The sequence below is a fragment of the Dendrobates tinctorius genome, unplaced genomic scaffold (genome assembly GCF_039654945.1).
Source record: "Dendrobates tinctorius isolate UK_male_01 unplaced genomic scaffold, ASM3965494v1 ptg000201l, whole genome shotgun sequence".
NCBI lineage: Eukaryota > Metazoa > Chordata > Amphibia > Anura > Dendrobatidae > Dendrobates > Dendrobates tinctorius.
Genome location: NW_027361868.1, coordinates 6,491,980 through 6,513,667, shown reverse-complemented (window position 1 = coordinate 6,513,667; position 21,688 = coordinate 6,491,980). Strand labels below are relative to the sequence as shown.

Below are 21,688 nucleotides of genomic sequence, written 5' to 3'. Positions count from 1 at the left end.
CGATAGAACCACGCGGGGCAGACCCTGGAGGGGTCCATCAATGGGTAGCATTGCCCGCCTCAAAGTGGGTAACCGACCTGTTAGCCGAGGGCCTACGACTACGTTTTCTAAGCCTTCCACCTCAAAGAGTAAAAGTGACCCGGGTAGCCAAAGAGAATCAGGCCACGCTAGAAAAGGAGATTCAACTCCTCATGCAAAAGGAGGTACTAATAAAAGTAGGGATCATCAAATACAGAAAGGATTTTAAAGCACTCTGTTCCTCACGCCAAAACCAGGTGGGTCACTAACAATATTCAAACTCAAAGCCCTGAACCAATACATCAGAACAGAGAAATTCAAAATGGAGACCTTGGGGTCAGCAGTGAAGCTACTCGACCCAGGTTGCTACATGGCAGTAATAGATCTTACCGACGCCTATTACCATGTCCCAATATGGGGGGGGGGGAAACACCAACAATATCTAAGATTGGTAGTAGAGATTGCTCAAGTCCCCACTCATCTCCAGTACCAGTGCCTACGCTTCGGGGTATCAGTGGCCCCTCATATATTTACAAAAATCGGGGAAGTAGCGTCCTTTATAAGAAGGGAAAATATTCTGTTGGTACCCTATCTAGACGATTTCCTCGTCATAGCAAACGACAAGCAAAATTGCGAAAATGCAGTTACAAAGGTCCTGAAAATATTAACCAGGTTAGGCTGGATGATTAATCTTAAAAAAAAAACAAAAACAAAAAAAAAAAAAAAAAAACAAACACAAATTAACTCCAGTGCAGTCACAAGAATTCTTTGGAATTCAATTGGACTCATTAAAACAGCAGTGCATTCTTCCAGAAAGGAAAGTTGGGGCTATCCAGCAAAAAATACAACGGATACAATCCGGTTGAGCCATATCAGTAAGTGAGGCGATGTCGCTCCTGGGCACGTTAACAGCAACAATCCCAGCGGTCCGGTGGGCACAAAGCCATACGAGAGAGCGACAGTGGCAGATCCTATCCGAACAGGAGAAGGGTCCTTCCAATTTAAATCAGGAGATCATTCTCTCCCCTCAAGTGCAGGAGTCATTAAAATGGTGGCTGAGCAACGAAATCTTAAACAGATTAGTGCCCTGGACTACGCAAAACTCGGAGGTACTGACCACGGCCGCAAGTCCGAGTGGTTGGGGGGCACACAGAGAAACGAACCCTACAGGGCCAGTGGGAACCCGGAATGAGGGATGCATCCTCAAATCTAAAAGAACTGGCGGCTGTGAGGCGAGCCCTTCCCCTAATAAAGCGAGAAGTGCAAGGGAGACATGTCACCATATTATCCGACAACACGCTCATAGCATACATAAACAGACAAGGGGGTACAAGGTCGGCAACCCTTATGGCAGAGGCCAGGGAATTATTCGCATGGGCGGAAAACAATCTTCTGTCCTTATCGGGTACACATTTAAAGGGGGCAGACAATTATCTGGCCGATTTAAGCCGTCATGTACTACACCAGGGAGAATGGTCCCCAAGTCAAAAGATATTTTGGGAAATCTGCGCTGCCTGGGGCACACTGGAGGTATACCTGTTTGCTACCAGGGGGAAGGGGGAGGAGAAAAAAAAAAAAAAAAAAAAAAAAAAAAAAAAAAAAAAAACGATAAGTGGACAGGTTCTACTTCCTAAATCCAAGAGAGCAACCAGAGGGGGTGGATTCGCTACTACACCGGTGGAAATTTCGTCTGGCCTATGCGTTCCCCCCGCTTTCATTGATTCCAGTAGTCTTGAAAAAGATCCGACAGGACAATGCGCGAACAATCCTGGTTGCGCCCTTCTGGCCGAAAAGGGCATGGTTCACATGGCTCAGACGCATGTCTATCTCAGACCCATGGATCCTCCCAGATACCCCGAATCTGCTATACCAGGGCCCAGTAGAACACCCCAGGATTCACAGGCTGCACCTCACTGCGTGGAACTTGAAAGGGCACTCCTAGCAAAAGGGTTCTCAGTCCCGTTAGTAACCACCCTGCTCGCTAGCAGAAAGAAGGTAACTTCACGTAAATACCAAAAAACTTGGGAAAAATTCTTGCAGTTCACAGGCCGACAATGGACTGGGACAGCCCAGAAAATACCAATAAAAGATCCTAGAGTTCCTCCAGAAAGGACTGGAAAAAGGACTGTCCACAAGCACCCTAAAAGTGCAGGTATCGGCCTTGGGTGCATTGTCTGATCAAAGACTGGCTGATCACCCATGGATCCATTCAGGACTCCTTTACATCCAGGCCCACAAAATTAACATCTAAAGTAGCTCCCTGGGATCTAAATTTAGTATTAAGGGCACTGACAGCGTCTCCATTTGAGCCTATTGCTTCTATCTCAATAAAGGCGCTAACGCTAAAAACAGTACTCCTGGGGGCCCTAACTCGTCGTGTCTGCGAGCTGCAGGCAATATCTGTAAATCCACCATATACCACCTTTTTGGATGATAAGAGTGATCATAAAAACTGATCCGGCCTTCCTATCGAAGGTAAATTCCACAGGGAGCAGGAGATAATTTTGCCCTCGTTTTTTCCAAATCCCAAATCCCAGGGAGAGAAAACCTTCCATTGCCTAGATGTCAGACGTTGCCTGCTTCAATATATAGAAGCCTCAAAATCATGGCGACAGTCTTCAGTCCTTTTTGTCTCCTTTCAGGGGAAAAACAGGGGTAAGAAAGCTTCAAAATCAACAATTGCACGATGGCTACCTATGGGCATTGCACTGGCTTATTCTTCTTTAGATCAGACTCCCCCACTGGGTGTAACGGCTCACTCTAGAGCCATAGCCACGTCCTGGCCTGAAAGGGCAAATGCTTCAGTTGAGCAGATCTGTAAAGCAGCAGTATGGTCTTCACCATCCACTTTATTCCGACACTATAGACTAGACCTAGGGCCCTCAAATCTGGCCTTTGGGAGAAAAGTGTTGTCTGCTGTTGTCCCACCCTAGGAGTCTATTCTATCTTTCCTCGTGTCTGCGGTGCTGTCATGGGGAAGGGAAAAAATGATAATTACTTACTGGTAATTTGATTTTCCAGAGCCATGACAGCACCGCATTGTTCCCACCCTATCTTGGTGATGGTTGTGTGGTGCACCAGAAAATTTAAAGTTGTATCTGGATATGTAAATCTATGTAAAAAAAAAAAAATAAAAAGGAAAAAGCTGAATATTAGTGACACTGTTATATAACATGTATGTAAACTAATAAAGGCGGTTACCTTTGCATACTCTGAAACAAACTGAGGAGAGAGGTGCCGCCCCCTTCTTATGTCTCTGCTACAGGTTTCCTGGGGGCGGATACCATCTCATGTCTGCGGTGCGGTCATGGCTCTGGAAAATCAAATTACCGGTAATTATTTTTCTAGCTTTACATGACTTCAGCCCTGCCTCTAGGAGCCTGTTACAAACTGTTCTTGCCATGCACTTCACCCCAGCTGCAATTTGCCATTCCTTTTGTAGGTCACTTGATGTCATCCTGCGGTTGCTGAGTGACATTCAAATAAGTTAACAGTCATCCCAGTCAGTGGAGAGTCGTTTTCACCCTCCTCTGGTCTGTAGCTTTGTGGTCTCCAGTGCCTGCTGCTTCACCTTATTGTAATGGACTGCCATCTTAGAAATTTTAAGGATGGAGGCAAAATGACGCTCACTGTATCCCTCTGCTAGCAAAGCCAGAATTGAGCCCTTCTTTACCTCACTCAAGACTTTTCTTTTCAACTCCTTTGGCATGGATAAAAGTTATTTTTTCATTCCTATTACTTTTGGGATATTACTAGCACTTGTTTTGCCATCCAGCTTGTCCTATTGGAAGAGGATTGTGAACACCACAGCAGGGTTTTTTTTTTTTTTTTATACTTTCCTTTGTTAAATATGATTTGGTTCAGGTGATCACCTAATCAGAAGAACATTTAGGGTATGTGCACACGTTGTGGATTGGTGTGCGTTTTTTTCTGCAGGTCAAAATCCCTGCGTTTTTTTATGCGTATTTGCTGCAGATTTCCTGCCGTTTGTGCGAATTTTGCACCTGTGGATTGCTATAATGGAATGGGCGTAAAAACGCTGCGGAATCCACACAAAGAACTGACATGCTGCGGAAAATAAACAGTTGCGTTTCTGGGCGGATTTTTCCGCAGCATGTGCACAGTGGTTTTTATTTTCCAAAGGATAACATTATACTGTATATCACTAGCAGATTTGCAGCGGATCCGCAGAGGCAAATCTGCTGCGGATCCGCATACCAATCCGCAACGTGTGCGCTTACCTCAAGTAGAATGAGGTGTACTCTGATTGGAATTCAACTGACACTGGAATGGAATGGCTGTCAGACATGGAGAGAAGCTGATTTTTATAGAACTGTGCAGGGGTGTCTTAATTTTTGCAAGAGACTTATATGCGCCATTTATTATACTATATGATCCACCTAAGAAGCCTGAAGCTTACACTCATAGTCTGACGCAGGTGTTTGGTGTGAAGTACCATGAATAAACATAGGAAAAGCCCCCCAGCTTTCTACGTTTAGGATCCAGATTGTCGTCAGACTTGACGTAGATTTCCGTTCCGAATCTGCACCAAAATCTGACGAGACCGTTTGGCAGCCTTAAGCTGAGTGCACACGCTGCGGATTCACCTGCGGATTTTTCCGCACGGATTTGCAGGGATATCCGCAGGTTAAGTGACCAGCGGTTTTCCCCTGCGGACTGACACCTGGACAATGAAACAGGTGTCAAACCGCTGCGGAATCTGAAGAATTGACATGCTGCGGATTTAAAACCACATGGAAAAGTCTGCAGCATGTGCATTGTGGATTTGAAATCCCATTGGCTAACATTGTACTGTACAATGTCTGCGGAACCGCAGGGCCGGATCCGCAGTAGAATCCGCAGCGTGTGCGCATACCCTTATTTTCTTGTCTGTATTACTTCCCTAATTCCTTGCCCAGTAGGCCTTATAACCAAACATCATTATTCTAGCATTACAAAAGTTCTTCCTCCCCCAGAGAGGACTGTGAAGCAGATTTGCTCCAAAAGCCTCAGAAATTCCACTTTGATGTCCATACGACCACTTTGAGAGTTAAGTCCCCGCTGGAGAAACATCTGGGGCGTAGAAACTGCTGACACTTGTCATGAATTTGATGAGCGCCGGTCGTCATGCAACTTTTTCCAAGCTGGGCAAAAATGGCAGGAGAGATACAAGAGTCACAAAATGATAACGCGGCCTCAAGTTGCACCAAGATTACGTAACATTTCAAAGCTTTTTTTTTTTTTTTTTAAGAGGATTTGGAGTTTCCACTCAGTTTCCGCTCCAAGATTCAGTGTGCGCATAACCTAAAGAGTTTTTGAAGAATTTGAGGAGCTTTTAGAGCAGAAATACTCCAAATCTTCTTAAAAAAAAAAAAAAAAAAAAAAAAAAAAATTTTGATGATTCGAATCAGTTTCTGCTCCAAAAACACAGCAAAAAGCCTGTGCAGATACCATTATCCTGTTCACACTGAGTATTTTTGCTGAGGTTTTGGAGAAGAAACTGATTCAAATTTTCCTCGGAGAAAAGTCATGAAAAACGTGTGTTTCAGTTTCCATTCCAATAACAACTCAGTGTGAATATACCCCAAGGAGTTTGAGAATGCCAGGTAACAGCCCGTGTGGAAGCCAAAAACATAAGTAGTCTGAACTTCACAGGTTTCTCACATCCACATTGGCCACCATGACGGTTCCTGTAGTGCTCGTCACTCAGCTTTCCCGGACTCCTGAATGGAAAGAAAAAAAAAAAAAAAAAAAAAAACACCACACACGTCCTAATAGAGCAGCAATACGGCAGCGGGGCCAGACATGGCACATATCCCATTCAGGTGTAATATTAGTAGAAAGCAGGAATGTCAGAGAAGTGTGTTGTAACCAGATGAGGAGCGGGGTCTCTGCGGCCAGTGCAGACTTGACTGATCGCTTAACAAAAGGGACAAGGTAAAAAAAAAAAAAAACCACAGTGGGCGGTCCACGGATGCCAGTGTAAACACACAACGTACGGATCCAGGCAGAACACACATTGTCGGATGCGAGGAGCAGACATGTTCCAGCACGGATCCGCGCCGGGGCGACGACGTGCCCGTCTGGGGTTTAACTTCTTCACCGCCAAGGGTGCAAATTACAGAATTATATATGGCTTGATAAAGGCTCTGCATGAGCCGAAACGTCACCAACCATGTGGGTCTGAAATAAAACCACATTGTTTTTGAAAAGGAGTGCTGCCTTCAGTTTTTCATATGTGAATTTTGGCTTTAGGGATAATTGCTTGGGAGGCCTGTGCACCTGAAGATTTTGGATTGTGCTGTTCCATTATCTCTTGAGAGAGATAGATATATATATATATATATATATATATATATATATATATATATATATATATTTTTTTTTTTTTTAATTTTATTTTTTTCTACTCTCTCTCCTCATTGCTGTGTTTCTGCAATGCACACTAATAACTTAATGAATGATAATCCCATAAAAAAAAAAAAAAATAAACCCAGTACAAAGGGATAGACGTTTCTCAATGCATTTGTGGGGGATAGAAAAAAAATATTTTATATTGGATGCAATTGTAGTTAATAGTATAATATATATCCAATCACTACAATTGCATCCAAAATTCACCATGACCATAAATACAAAAATTTGTGCAACGATTATTTTTGTAAGCAACAGACATCACTGGCCTACAGGGAGAATTAGGCACCTCAATGTACAAAAAAAATAAAATAAAAAAAAAGATAAAGGTCATCCCAAATATTTGCTGTGCCTGTGGCCTCCTCTGTCCCCTTGCAGGAGGAGAAAGCAATGAGACCTGAGCCCAGTGTGCACTTACCTGCATGAGTCCCCAATGCTGCTCACTCCAGTCTGTAGAAAAAGCTCCAGCCAACAATAAAAAAAACAAAACCCTGTGTCCTCAAGTCTCCTCCACCAGACAACAAGTCACCCTCCACCTGCAGCAGAGACTCAGCCTGGATCTCCAGCATCAGGTCTCCAGCCAGGAGCAGGACTCTGCAAGCTCCAAAATCTGGAGCTGAAAAAGTTTTGGCTGCAAACTCTGCAAATGAAGGCAGAATAATGAGGAGGAGGAAGAGGAGGAGGCTGCAGAGACTGGGCAGAGTCACAGGAGGAGGAGGTGCTGCCTGGGACTCACAATGTCTTGGTGTGAAGTGCATTGGATGGACCCTGCTTCTTCTCCTTCCTTCTTAAGTGCTGGAATCCCAGGAATGTGCAGCCACTGGGGATGCTACTTGCTTTATTATTAATCAAAGGGAAAGGGGGCACAGAGCAGCCCCCCATCCTGGAGGGAAGACAGAGCAACAACCTGCTGCACTTACAGGGGGGGTGTTGGGCAGGAAATTGCAGTCAGGGGTTAAATCTCTCAGCCTGACTTTCTGAGGCCCCCAGGATTTCATGCCATTATTACTTAGTCACATTTGATCAGTTTTTTTTTTGTTGTTGTACAAATTTAGTTTTTTTTCAATGTGATTTTAAGATTTTTTTTTACATTCAACATAAAAACATTGACGAAAGAGGAGACGAGATGGAATCCTGAGGGTGTGTGCACACGCTGCGTACAGTACCATTATTCCCTATGGGAATACAAAACCGCAGTGCAGACGTTTTCCTGCGGTCAATTCTTTCCGCGGATTCCGCTGCGGTTTGCCATCTCCTCCATTGTGGAGATAAAAAACCGCAGGGCAATCCGCAGGTAGAACTGCAGGTCTTTTGACCTGCGGATTTTACAAAATCCACGCGGCCAAATCCGCACCCCATTCCACAGCGTGTGCACGTAGCCTAAGACCATGTTCCAATGTACAAAAACATGTTTTTTTGTTTGTTTTTTTTTACATTTTTCACAGATGTCTGTAGCAAAATACGCAATCCATTTATTGTGGTTTATTCTATTTTTATGCATTTTGTGGCAGCTTTTATAATTGCATTTTTTTGGGAAGCAACACTTAAAAAAAGAAGCAAGTGCAATTTTTATTTCCGGCTCCCTTTACAGGTCTATGGGGAAAAAAAATGCACCAAACCACGCAGAGTTCAACAGTTGTTTTTTAGGCTACTTTCACACATCAGTTTTTTGCCGTCAGGCAGGATCCAGCTATTTTTTAGAGAAAACGGATCCGGCGTAAATTTTGGAGAACTTTTGGAAACGGATCCGTTTTTCTGCCGGATCCGTCTAGCAGGTTATATCTGTTTCCTGGGGGCTGGCCAATTGGATCTGAGCATGCGCAGACTTAAAAAAACAGATCCGGTGGCTGGATCCGTCTTTTTCTGGATCCGGCACATTCCGGCGCCTGGATCCGGCAAAAAACGGACGGACCGCAATGCCAACCGGCGCTAATGCAAGTCAATGGGGAAAAACCGGATCCGGCATTGCATTTTGCCGGATCCGGTTTAACAAAAAAAAGCCGGATCTCGCCTGACGGCGCAAAACGGATGTGTGAAAGAGGCCTTAGAGAAGTTTTTATCAAATCAGATCCATTTTGCTTTACCTGTTAAACGCAGCGGACAGCGAGAAAACAAAAGCAGCATTAACCCCTTCACTCATCGGCGATTTTTTTTTTTTTTTTTTTTTTTTGCAATTTTCATTTTTCTTCTCCCTTCTTCCAAGAGCCATAACTTTTTTTTGTTTGTTTTCATTTTTCTATCCACATAGCCGTATTGGGGCTTTTTTTTTTTTTTTTACCGAGCCGGGTTGTACTGTTGAACGACACCATTAATTTTATCACATAGTGTACTAGAAACGGTGGGGAAAAAAAATTCCAAGTGCGTTGAAATTGCAAAAAAGTGCAATCCCACAATTGTATTTTTTATTTGTTTTTTTTATTTACCTCGTTCACTATATGGTAAAACTGACCTAATAATATGATTCTGCGGGTCAGTACGAGTACACAGATACCAGACATGGATAGGTTTTTTTATTATTATTTATGTCGTGAAAAAAATCTGAAACTTGTAAAAAAAGAATAAAAAAAATAAAAAAAAATTTTGTTTTTGTCACCATTTTCCGAGAATCGTGGCATTTTTATTTTTGGGGATCTGCAGCTGGGTGAGGGCTTATTTTTTTTCCACCCTGAGTTGATGTTTTTATTGATACCATTTGGGGTAGATACAATGTTTTTTGTCAATTTTGCTGCTGCCGAAGAAAAACTTAATTCTGGTGTCTCGATTTTTTTTTTTTAACGTCTACCGATTGGATTCATTTATCTTATATTTTGATAGATCGAACAGTTCTGAACGCAGCGATACCAAATATGTGTATTTTTTATCTATTGGTTACTACATGGGAACACGGTCTGTGCGAAAACCGCTGCAGATTTTGCTGCAGAAATGTGAATTTGCTGCAATTTTTACCTTTTGCATTGCAAACTGCGCAGGCTGCGGGGAAAGCCTCATTTACTTGTTCTGTTTTTTATCTTGTAGGTGAAACATGTGTGCACACCGTTAGTATTTGCAGCAAGGGCGGACACACAAGGGTGCAACCTGTGCAGTCACCCTGGGCCCCAAGAGATAAAGGGGCAACATCCACCTCCAAAGGAGCGAGTAGCATCTGTCACAGACACTTAGGGTATGTGAACACGTTGCGGATTCTGCTGCGGATCCGCAGCGGATCTGCAAGTGATATACACTACCATTAAAGTCTATGTCAAATGAAAAACGCTGTGCTCATGCTGCAGATTTTTCTGCGGACTTGAATCCGCAGCATGTCAATTCTTTGTGCGGATTCCGCAGCGTTTTTACACCTCTTCCATTATAGAAATTTGCAGTTGTAAAAACGCAGGCGAAATCCGCACAAAATCTGCAGAAAATCCGCGGGTCATTTTACCTGCGGATTTAGCAAAATCCGCGTGGAAAAATTCCCAGGGTAATCCGCGACTTGTGCACATACCCTTAGAGGTGCTTGTGCACAAGACTTCAGAAATCTCACTACTTTGCTGGTACTGTAAAACGCACAGAAAAAAATGGCAAATTGCTATGTGTGAATGAGCTCTAAACGAAGCCTCAAAAATGGGCAACACTCAGATGACACACGGATGGCGCTCGTGTGATGCTGCTTAATTTCATGGACCCGTTGTTTTCAATGGGGGGGGAGTTTGACATGGATCAAAAACAGACCTTTGCACAGATTTAAAAATGCTTTATGTGTCCTTTGCACCTCTTCATGAGCAAAAAGCCCCATATTAGAGCAAAATTGTGCAAAAACTGATTGAAATGTTTAAAAGGTTGCAAACGATGAATAAAGCTACAGCAACAAGGTGACCAAAGTAGTAGCTGTGGTGCAACGGGTCACCATGTGGTCGGCGGCGGCATGGCGGAGATCAGATGCATATTTTCTTTGTTGTATTACATGGTGCACTCAAATTAACCTTTCAAGTATTTGACATCTAGGAATAGCCCTGGAGCATACATATCATTGGTGCAACCACACAGGGGGCCAAGAGGTAAGGGGGCCCATTTCTACCTCCAAAGCAGGTGCAAATTTGCATTTTTAGGAACTTTTGGGGCTGCGAAGGGCCCGTATATTGTTCTTGCACAAGGGCCTTTTCTGTCTGTTTCCGCCAGTGGAATAGCGTATGCTCTCCATTTGATTTAAACCCAAAATGGATCTGTTGCAGCAGCCGTAGCTTAGAAACATAGCTGATGATGCTAGTGTGAACAGTGCTTAACGCACGGTCCTCCAGAGCAGGAATGGATCTTCTCTTGGGCCTCCCGCTTCAGGTTATAAAGGTAATCTGTAGCAGAGACGTAGAAAGGGATGATCCCATCAAGCACGTTGAGCGAGTGTTATGTATGGAGGGATGTGGAGTAAGTAGTCATTTATCATCCAAAAAGTTCCAACATGGCGGACCCACTTTTTTCTCCAAGTTAACCATTTTATAGGGTCAGAGTATAGCAGCTGCAGATTATCTGCTCCTTATGAGTTTCCCCCAGTTTTCCATGCTCGGTGTATCCGCCTGTGGAGTTTGCGATTGCAGCAAACACTGAGACACCTGGTGAGAGGCGACGCAGTACAAACTGGCCGGGAGGTGCAGAATGTGACACTCGTTTGTTCTCTTAAACCTCCAGTATTTTATACCCCCATCCAGCTCATTAACTTTTAGGGCTCCAGTCATTATACAGGACCCGGGAGTATTATCTCTGTTTATTCTGTAAGGGCTCAGTCACACTTGCTTATTGTGGATTTATATTAATTCTGTTTTTATTTTTGGCGGTGCAAGTGTTAGGCTACGGGATTGTTTTTTGAGGGGTCGGCTTGATCCCTTTATTCCAATAAAGGAAAATCTTAAATTTTAAGTGTAGATCAATAGTGCAGGTAGATGTAAGAAATAAAAATAATCTTTATTTATATAGCGCCAACATATTCCGCAGCGCTTTACAGTTTAACAGTTTCAAAACACAACAGTCATAAGTAACAACGTTAACAATACAATAATTAAAGCAAAATAAGACGACCCTGCTCGTGAGAGCTTACAATCTACAATGAGGTGGGGGGATACAAAGTACAGGGGTGTATTTACAATGGTGTATTTACAATGATGGTCCAGCCATCTTGAGGGAGTGAAGGATAGATGGAGATAGTGAATGGGCTACACACGCACACTTACACATAGAATGACTTTGATTACTGAACGTGATAGGCCGCTCTGAACAGATGTGTTTTGAGGGAGCGCCTGAAACTATGCAAATTGTGGATAGTCCTAATTTCTTGGGGTAGAGCATTCCAGAGGATTGACGCAGCGCGGGAGAAATCTTGGAGTCGGGATTAGAGCAGAGGTTAGTTGAAAGTCATTTGCAGAGCGCAGCGGTCGGTTAGGCCGATAGACAGAAATGAGGGAGGAGATGTAAGGGCGTGCTGCACTGTGGAGAGCTTTGTGGGTGAGAACAAGTACTTTGAATTGGATCCTATAATGTAACGATTGGCGAAGAGCGGACTCTGTAATGTATCATATCAGAGAATTCTCCTTCCCACCCTACCCACACCCCCCGTTATCAACCTCTTTTATTCTTTCTTCTCTGCCTCCTAAACTTGTCATCTTTTTTGGAAAGCAAAAAAAAAAACAGCTGAAGCCATGACCGACTGTCAGCTCACAGTGATGTCAGGTTATACAGCACATTACACTCTATGGAGAGTAGATGGAAGAGGAGGAGTGAGGCGCAGAGAGAGAAAACAGGAAGAGGGAGACACATAAAGATCGTGCAGAGCTCTTGAACAGGTTTTTTGCCTCTCTCCAGAGCTGGATTTACATCTTCCTGTATAATATCCTCCATGCCGCTGCTTGTCTCTCTGTGTCCAAAGAAAAGTTTGCTGTGTATAGGAAAGATAGTAACAGCTCTTTCTTTCCACTAGCTCAGAATGGAGTGCAAATTAGAGCCCAACATCAGGGTCTGACCTCATAAATGTTCTTCTGGATGAAGGGGTAAACATTCCCACAGACCCCTTCAAAATCTTATAGAAATCCATTCTAGAAGATCGGAAGCTGTTACAGTCATATGTTAAAGTTTGGGCACCCCTATTAATGTTAACCTTTTTTTCTTTATAACAATTTTGTTTTTTGCAACAGCTATTTCAGTTTCATATATCTAATAACTGATGGACTCAGTTATATTTCTGGATTCAAATGAGGTTTATTGTACTAACAGAAAATGTGCAATCTGCATTTAAACAAAATTTGACCGGTGCAAAAGTATTGGCACCCTTATCATTTTCTTGATTTGAACACTCCTAACTACTTTTTACTGACTTCCTGAAGCACTAAATTGGTTTTGTAACCTCATTGAGCTTTGAACTTCATAGCCAGGTGTATCAAATCATGAGAAAAGGTATTTAAGGTGGCCACTTGCAAGTAGTTCTCCTATTTGATTCTCCTATGAAGAGTGGCATCATGGGCTCCTCAAAACAACTCTCAAATGATCTGAAAACAAAGATTATTCAACATAGCTTTTCAGGGGAAGGATACAAAAAGTTGTCTCAGAGATTTAACCTGTCAGTTTCCACTGTAAGGAACATAGTAAGGAAATGGAAGAACACAGGTACAGTTCTTGTTAAGCCCAGAAGTGGCAGGCCAAAAAAATATCAGAAAGGCAGAGAAGAAGAATGGTGAGAACAGTCAAGGACAATCCACAGACCACCTCCAAAGACCTGCAGCATCATCTTGCTGCAGATGGTGTCACTGTGCATCGGTCAACAATACAGCGCACTTTGCACAAGGAGAAGCTGTATGGGAGAGTGATGCGAAAGAAGCCGTTTCTGCAAGCGCGCCACAAACAGAGTCGCCTGAGGTATGCAAAAGCACAATGGACAAGCCAGTTACATTTTGGAAGAATGTCCTGTGAACTGATGAAACAAAGATTGAGTTGTTTGGTCATACAAAAAGGCGTTATGCATGGAGGCTAAAAAACACAGCATTCCAAGAAAAACACTTGCTACCCACAGTAAAATTTGGTGGAGGTTCCATCATGCTTTGGGGCTGTGTGGCCAATGCCAGCACCGGGAATCTTGTTAAAGTTGAGGGTCGCATGGATTCAACTCAGTATCAGCAGATTCTTGACAATAATGTGCAAGAATCAGTGACGAAGTTGAAGTTACGCAGGGGATGGATATTTCAGCAAGACAATGATCCAAAACACCGCTCCAAATCTACTCAGGCATTCATGCAGAGGAACAATTACAATGTTCTGGAATGGCCATCCCAGTCCCCAGACCTGAATATCATTGAACATCTGTGGGATGATTTGAAGCGGGCTGTCCATGCTCGGCGACCATCAAACTTAACTGAACTGGAATTGTTTTGTAAACAGGAATGGTCACAAATACCTTCATCCAGGATCCAGGAACTCATTAATAGCTACAGGAAGCGACTAGAGGCTGTTATTTTTGCAAAAGGAGGATCTACGAAATATTAATGTCAATGATAAGGGTGCCCATAATTTTGCACCGGTCAAATTTTGTTTAAATGCAGATTGCACATTTTCTGTTAGTACAATAAACCTCATTTGAATCCAGAAATATAACTGAGTCCATCAGTTATTAGATATATGAAACTGAAATAGCTGTTGCAAAAACCAAAATTGTTATAAAGAAAAAAGGTTAACATTAATAGGGGTGCCCAAACTTTAACATATGACTATATCTGCAAAAGGGCCAACTCCATATTAATATCTATGGATGATGCAGACGACCGTAAAAATTGGACGAGCGCTACCCATTGCCTTTACAGATGGCGCTCGCCCCCATGTGCACAAGTCTGAGGGTTAAATTCTCCACTTTGCGGGTACTGTAATATGTCCACATTTTTCAAGTGTGAGCATACCAATGAGGTTAACTAAGGCTGGTTTCACATTCGCGCTTTTTAAGCGCACGCACGACCGGGGGTAGCTCCGCCCCCGAGCCGGCTCTCTGCCCGGCGTGCCCGCCCCTTCCTTGTAGCGCCGCCTCCTAGCGCACAGCGGCGCCTGCGATCGGCGCACCCTATCTTTAGCATAGGGTGCGCAGATCGTGCGCAGGCCGTGCGCTAGTTGCGCTTTGACCTGCGCTGCGCACTTTTGACGGTGCGCTGTGCGCGCCAAAATCCGAAAAGTTTGATTTTGGCGCGCACGGCGCACCGTCAAAAGTGCGCAGCGCAGGTCAAAGCGCAACTAGCGCACGGCCTGCGCACGATCTGCGCACCCCATGCTAAAGATAGGGTGCGCCGATCGCAGGCGCCGCTGTCCGCTAGTAGGCGGCACTACAAGCAAGGGGCGGGCACGCCGGGCAGAGAGCCGGCTCGGGGGCGGAGCTACCCCCGGCCGTGCGTGCGCTGAAAAAGCGCTAATGTGAAACCGGCCTAAGCCGGACACAGAAGTATATGCTGCAATGAATGCGTGCACCCTCGCTATGTCAGATTTTGCTGTAATATAAATTATTAATTTTCATTCTGTTCTTGTTTATTCCAGAAAATAACCCAAATTAGAAGCCAAGTGAAAATAATATCCCGCAGCGGCGCCAGATCTACACCTGGTAAACACGAAATGATTCCACCCATTGAGTCATCTTCTGGATGTTGGACGTGGAATGTTCATTACGCAATCCCAATAAACAAACAGGTCGAGGTTTACAAGAGCGGGCATGTCTCCGCACCAATGGCCCAAGGTTAAGAAGACATCACCCAGTGGCACGAATGCCACGCAAGTGCAGAAGAGGAGCTGGATGGAAGTGTCTTTAGACTTTCCAAACCTAAAAATCGACATATCTGACATCCGTTTGTCACATACGAGCAGGGGCTTTAATGCATAGAACAAGTACCCAAAATATGTTGCCGCTCACTTTCTTGTGTTTTTTTTTTTTTTTTGCGGACACATCTCCATTTTTGATCCGAGTCACGAATCAAACTCACTCAAGTGAACGCTTACTTTAAAAAAACGGATGACAGATGCCGTCCACGTGTTACCTGACTGCTGTCCGTTGTTTTTATGGTATAAGGATATGTGCATATGACGCCTTTTTCAGGCGGATTATGAAAAACCAATCAGAAAAAGCTCCAAAGCATGGAAATCTGTATTTCTATATAAAAAAGGCTCGCTGTGCACATGTTCAGGTTTCTGAATGTCCTTCATCCTCTTCAGGTCTCTAAAAAAATCAAGTCGTTAAAATAAGTGACCGGTCCACTCTTCAGGCGGTTTATGCTCTAAAAGAAGCTCTGTACTTTCCAATAAAAGTCAATGGAAAAGCTTAAAAGACGCCCAGACATTTTGTTTTTTTTAAGCCTTTTGCCATCAGTTTTGCTAAAAAACAAAAAAGCGCTAGTGGTTTCTGCGATATTCAGGGGAGTGAAAAAAAAACTCACGGAAAAAGACAATAAAGAAGACATCACAAAAACCATGGGAAAAGACTCCAAAAAAACCCGCTAAAGTTTAAAACTGTTGGAAAAACACTCGGGGGGAAAAAAAAAGATACAAAGACGATTCAGAAAAAAAACAACCAGATTCCCGGAGAGTTTTCTGCTTCAAAAACTGGGTGAGGTTAAAAGACGTCATAAATACATACCCTGAGGGTGCAGTCAGACGGACGTATATATCGGACCGAGATAAGAGCGGTGCATGGATCGGCCGGTGGCTCTTCAGATCTGAGTGTGACAGCTGCATAAACGCTGTCATGATTGAATCGGAAGACCCGCCGGCCGGTCCGTGTACTGTGTTCCGATCTATATTTATACGGAATCCTCATGGGTAGGAAAAGCTTGGAAGCAACACTGATGGTAAACACGGTGGCTCAGTGGTTAGCTCTGGGGTCTTGAGTTCAAATCCCACCAAGGACAACATCTGGAAGGAGTTTGTAGGTTCTCCCCATGTTTATGTGGGTGTTCTCCACTTTCCAGCCACATTCCAAAGACGTACTGATAGGGAGTCTAGATTGTGAGCCCCAATGGGGACAGTGATGATAAGGTCTGTAAAGCGCTGTGGAATTAATGGTGCTACGTGAGTATAATAATATGGACACATGAATCATGGATGATAAACAGATCCTGCACACTGATGAAAAACAGTACTTTTTATATGCAGTAAAGAAAATTTGACGTCTGAGCGAGAGTCAGGGTCAGAGGAAAATATCAATGCTTTGCACAAAATAGAACTTGGAACTTGCGACAAATTTTGGGACTTTTGACCCCAGTTTTCTGGCATAGAAATAATCAGAAATCCCCCCTTTCGTGTTTCAGTTCTTTATTATTTTAGGATCTGTGATTGCTGCCCATGAATGGGGATGGTTCTACTTTACTGCAAAGTTCACACTCGGCGTTTTTGTAGCGTTGATTTTTTTTAGGCTTTTTATGCAAATTTTCAGCTGTGTTTTACAGTACCAGCAAAGTCTGAGATTTCCGAAATCTCATACACACATTGTTTTTTTTTTTGTCATCAGGATTTTGTGCTTTGCATGTTTTTTTGCACAATATCACTACATTCAGCAATTTTTGAGCATTTTTAAGCATTTGGATGAACAGACTCCAAAATGTTACACTTTAGGATGTATATACTGGAGAACGCTCCTGAATTATACCTCTGATGGACGGCATACTGTGGGATCGGACATCCCGAGGCTCCAATGCTGAAAAAAAAATTACTGTGCAAAAAAACTTTTTTTTGGGGGGGGGGTTGTCCACTTTAGACAATGTCATATTTTTTTTCCCTAGCTAGTGACAGGTAATCCTGCTGCCTGGATCCTTTATCGATCAGATGTAAAGTGTCAGGAAAAGTCTGGCAATAAAGTGTTCATTTTTCCTGCAGCGCCACCACAGGAAAAATTAAGCATTACATGGTGGAAACAGAAATCAGTGGGTCATGGCTGTAAGGCCTGAATGGGTCGGGGGGCATGCAAAAGTACATTAAAAGCCTTCAGGCAATTCTATATGTGTCCTTTTTATTGTGTGCCCTATGGAGGGGCCAAACCGCAATGTGAATGCCCCTTAGTTTCATGAATCTGCCCCATAGAATGTAGAACACAAAGGATTTCTCTCGCACCTGTTCACTCACTCATTAGTCGCTGCTCTCCGGGGCGGACACGCGGTTAATGTAGAGTCGCCTGGAATGTATAGGTTGTTTTATAGGGGCAATGAGCTAATATTTGCTCTTCTGGCTCGTAATGCGCCATATAACTCTTATCTAATGTTTGCTTAAAGAGCATTACTCTGACCCTAAAAAAAAAAAGGAAGAAGAATGTCTGGAACGGGATGAGACTAGATATTTTAAGTCGTGTTCATACTTGGGTTTTAGTTTCAATATGGATAATTATGGATTTATGGGATTGAAACTGAGGTTAAGTTATACTCAACCCCATGCTCATGGCTAAACAAATCTTTCTCCAGCATCAAGGGGCTTCTCCGGTGGCGCTCACTTCTGCACTAGGTGGTAAGGGAATTATGTTGCATCCATCGTGGCAAACATCAGCGCCGCTGGGTGCAGCAGTGAGCAGCGCCAAAGAACCCTTTGAAAGGTATTTTTTTAGTTTATAAATCCCATTTTTAAATACTCTGTAAGGCCTCCTTCACACGTCCATATTTCAGGTACGTGTGGCATCCATTTTCTTCACGGATATCACACGTACCAATTATAATCTATGGTGCTGCAGACAAGTCCATGTCCGTGTGTCCGCACAAACCACGCGAAGACGTCCATTTTTTTTCCTGCGGCACGGATGACAAGGGCCGATAAAAGTCTACGGATCCGTGAAAAACACAGCACCCGTGTGTCATCCGTGTACCCGCCGTATGCTGTATGTAGACGGCAGACCTACTCTATGGGTACCTTGCGGTGAATCCGGAGGTGTTCCCTGTGTTCCGGGTTTTCTGCTCCAGCCAAAACGTGGAAACGTACCATTATTATTTATTTACTTACTGCAGGGTATTTTCGTGTGAACACCCACATGCATTGCACTCAGGGCCGGTATTAGACAAAGAGGGGCACTGGGCAAAAGTTTAAAGTGGGGTCCCAAATGCTCACCATCACACAGAAACATTTTGGTTGAATTTACAGTTCAGGTCGCTAAACGAGCGTGATCGACAATATTGAAGTAGTTTGACGCTTGTTTCCTGGCCTCTTTATGCCGGCTGACAGAAAAATGATGGGGAGAGAACAATCACTAGCAGATCAATCTGTCCCCTTACAGCATCATGTTGTCAGCAGCATATCTGCAGTTTTCACTGGGTGATGTGCTGCTCAGAACAATGATTTTTATTCCGGCATACTCAATCCAATCACACGACGAATAAGCAGCATTTTCTTGTTAAGTACAATTCACCCCTTAGTCCTCCACATAGTATAATGTGCACCAGAGTCCTCCATATTGTATAATGTACCCCATAGTCCTCCACATAGTATAATGCACTCCATAGTCCTCCACATAGTATAAAGTGCACCACAGTCCTCCATATAGTATAATGCATCCCATAGTCCTCTACATAGTATAGTTCACACCCCTTAGTCCTCCATATAGTATAATGTGCCTCAAAGCACTCCATATAGTATAATAGATAGCCCTCCATATAGTATATAATGCAACCCCCCATACAAAATATAATGTACCCACTCACAGAGTATAATGCAGCCCCCTCATAGAATATAATGCAGCCCTCCTCATAGAATATAATGCACCCCCCCACAGACTATAATGCATCCCCCTTCCTGAGTATAGAGCAGCCCCCTCACAGAGTTTAATGCAGAATGCAGCCCCCCTCATAGAATATAATGCACCCCCCTCACAGAGTATAATGCAGCCCCCTTCCTGAGTATAGCGCAGCTCCCCTCATAGAGTATAATGCAGCCCCCCTCACAGAGTATAATACAGCCCCCTTACAGAGTATAGAGCAACCCCTCACAGAGTATAATGCAGCCCCCTTAACAGAGTATAAGGCAGCCCCCCTAACAGAGTATAATGCAGCCCCCTTATATAGTATAATGCAGCCCCACAGTCCTGCAGTATTGTGGCCACCACGTACTCATTGATATATATATATATATATATATACTGTATATAAAATGTAAAATACAATTATTATTATTATTTATTATTATAGCGCCATTTATTCCATGGCGCTTTACATGTGAGGAGGGGTATACATAATACATACAAGTACAGTAATCTTAAAAATACAAGTCACGACTGGTACAGGAGGAGAGAGGACCCTGCCCGCGAGGGCTCACAATCTACAACGGAATGGGTGAGGATACAGTAGGCGAGGGTAGAGCTGGTCGTGCAGCGGTTTGGTGGATCGGTGGTTACTGCAAGTTGTAGGCTTGTCGGAAGAGGTGGGTCTTCAAGTTCTTTTTGAAGGTTTCCATGGTAGGCGAGAGTCTGATATGTTGTGGTAGAGAGTTCCAGAATAGAGGGGATGCGCGGGAGAAATCTTGTATGCGATTGTTGGAAGAGGAGATAAGAGGGGAGTACAGAAGGAGATCTTGTGAGGATCGGAGGTTTCGTGCAGGTAAGTATCGGGAGACTAGGTCACAGATGTACGGAGGACTCAGGTTGTGGATGGCTTTGTATGTCATGGTTAGGGTTGGGTTTTGAACTGGAGTCTTTGGGTAATGGGGAGCCAGTGCAGGGATTGACAGAGGGGAAAGGCCGGGGAATAGCGGGGGGACAGGTGGATTAGTCGGGCAGCAGAGTTAAGAATAGATTGGAGGGGTGCGAGAGTGTTAGAGGGGAGGCCACAGAGCAGGAGGTTGCAGTAGTCAAGGCGGGAGATGATGAGGGCATGGATTAGGGTTTTTGCAGATTCTTGGTTGAGGAATGTACGGATCCGTGAAATATTTTTGAGTTGAAGTCAGTAGGAAGCGGAAAGGGCTTGGATATGTGGTTTGAAAGAGAGATCAGTGTCAAAGATAACCCCGAGGCAGCGAGCTTGTGGGACTGGAGGGAGTTACTCACCTCTTCTCATTCCCCCGCTGCTCCTTTGTCTGCAGTGCATCTCAGCAGCTCCACTGCCCTGCACAGCACGGCGCTTGATGAAGTGAGGTCATCGCGCACCCATGGCATCAGAGGCAGAGAGGGAATTATGGAATGATTATTATAATATTATATATTATTATAATTATAATTATAGAATTATGCTCTCCACTTCATCATTGGAGGTGGGGAGGCCGCTGCTGGCACCGGGTCCCCTGACTTACAGGCCATGTGGTGTGTCGCTATTAGCGGCACACTACTGGCTGGGGGTTCCTGAAGGAGTGGGGGCTTTAGGCAAAAACCTTGTTTGTCTGCCCCTAACGCCGGCCCTGATTGCACTTATATCAACAAATGCTCTTGCTCAATTTTTTTAGCTTTTGATTTATCTGATGTGTATGGCGAACTTAAGGAGCTTAATGATACTTAAATCTTTAAACCTTGTATAGAAATATGTTTTTTGAAGTTGGGTTCCCAATTTGTGGCTGTAGAGTAGTCATTTTTTGTCCGAGCGCAAACTAAACTGAAAATTTCATATAAACTAGAACCAGAACAATAGCCAGGTCCAGAATAGTCAAGCAGAGTTATACAGTCTAACCAGAATGGGCATCCATGGAGTTGATCCAGAAGAACTGTCAGAGTGTGCTGGGTCAGAATACAAGGCTATACAGTCCAAATTCCGCACCCTGGCCCTGAGGTTCATTTGTCCCATATGAGAAAACCAAGACTATTAAAGACAAGTTATAGTTGGGGCACTGGTGGAAAATTTGCATTGGGGCCCAAGATCTTCACGTTTCGACACTGATGCCTATCGAGCCAGGTGGCCGGCCCTGTGCACTGTGCATTCCCTGCTTAGCATCTCTGCCTAGGAGACCGAGACAGTGGCATTTGATAGAGAGGAGCGGCATGCGGGCAAGTTAAGTTTGTCACGTTAACTCATTTATTGTACAACCATGCAGCCATGGCGAAGCATGCATCAAAAAAAGATGGCCAGCACTGTGCTTCAGGCCTATAGCATATCAGCACAGGCCGTGCCTTATCACTATCGCGCTGGATTTACATTTCAAAGCGTTTCATTACCTTTACCTCTAAGGCATTCCACACCTGGCTGGGATGCTATGGTCACTCCAGTCTTTGAACTGGTTTATATTTAATCAGCGTATCAGTCCTATAGATGGTTAATCCATTAACTGCTAAATACTCATTATTAGGACTAACAAACATGAGTTTTGTTTCCCTATGGTCTGATGT

General features: G+C 43.8%; 1 protein-coding gene and 1 long non-coding RNA gene across 2 annotated transcripts in view; one reads left to right on the top strand and one right to left on the bottom strand.

Moving 5' to 3' along the window:
• PTPN14 (protein tyrosine phosphatase non-receptor type 14) overlaps window positions 1-7,204 on the bottom strand; it is a 95,110-nt gene extending 87,906 nt beyond the window's left edge. The window contains exon 1 of the mRNA XM_073553360.1: window positions 6,851-7,204. The gene's annotated coding sequence lies outside the window, so the exon portion shown is untranslated. The remainder of the gene's footprint in view (window positions 1-6,850) is intronic.
• A 2,247-nt stretch (window positions 7,205-9,451) lies between these two features.
• LOC141056875 (uncharacterized) lies at window positions 9,452-15,739 on the top strand. Its single transcript, XR_012221946.1, has 2 exons — window positions 9,452-9,592; window positions 14,959-15,739. It is a non-coding gene; the product is annotated as an uncharacterized lncRNA (long non-coding RNA).
• The last annotated feature ends 5,949 nt before the right edge of the window (window positions 15,740-21,688 follow it).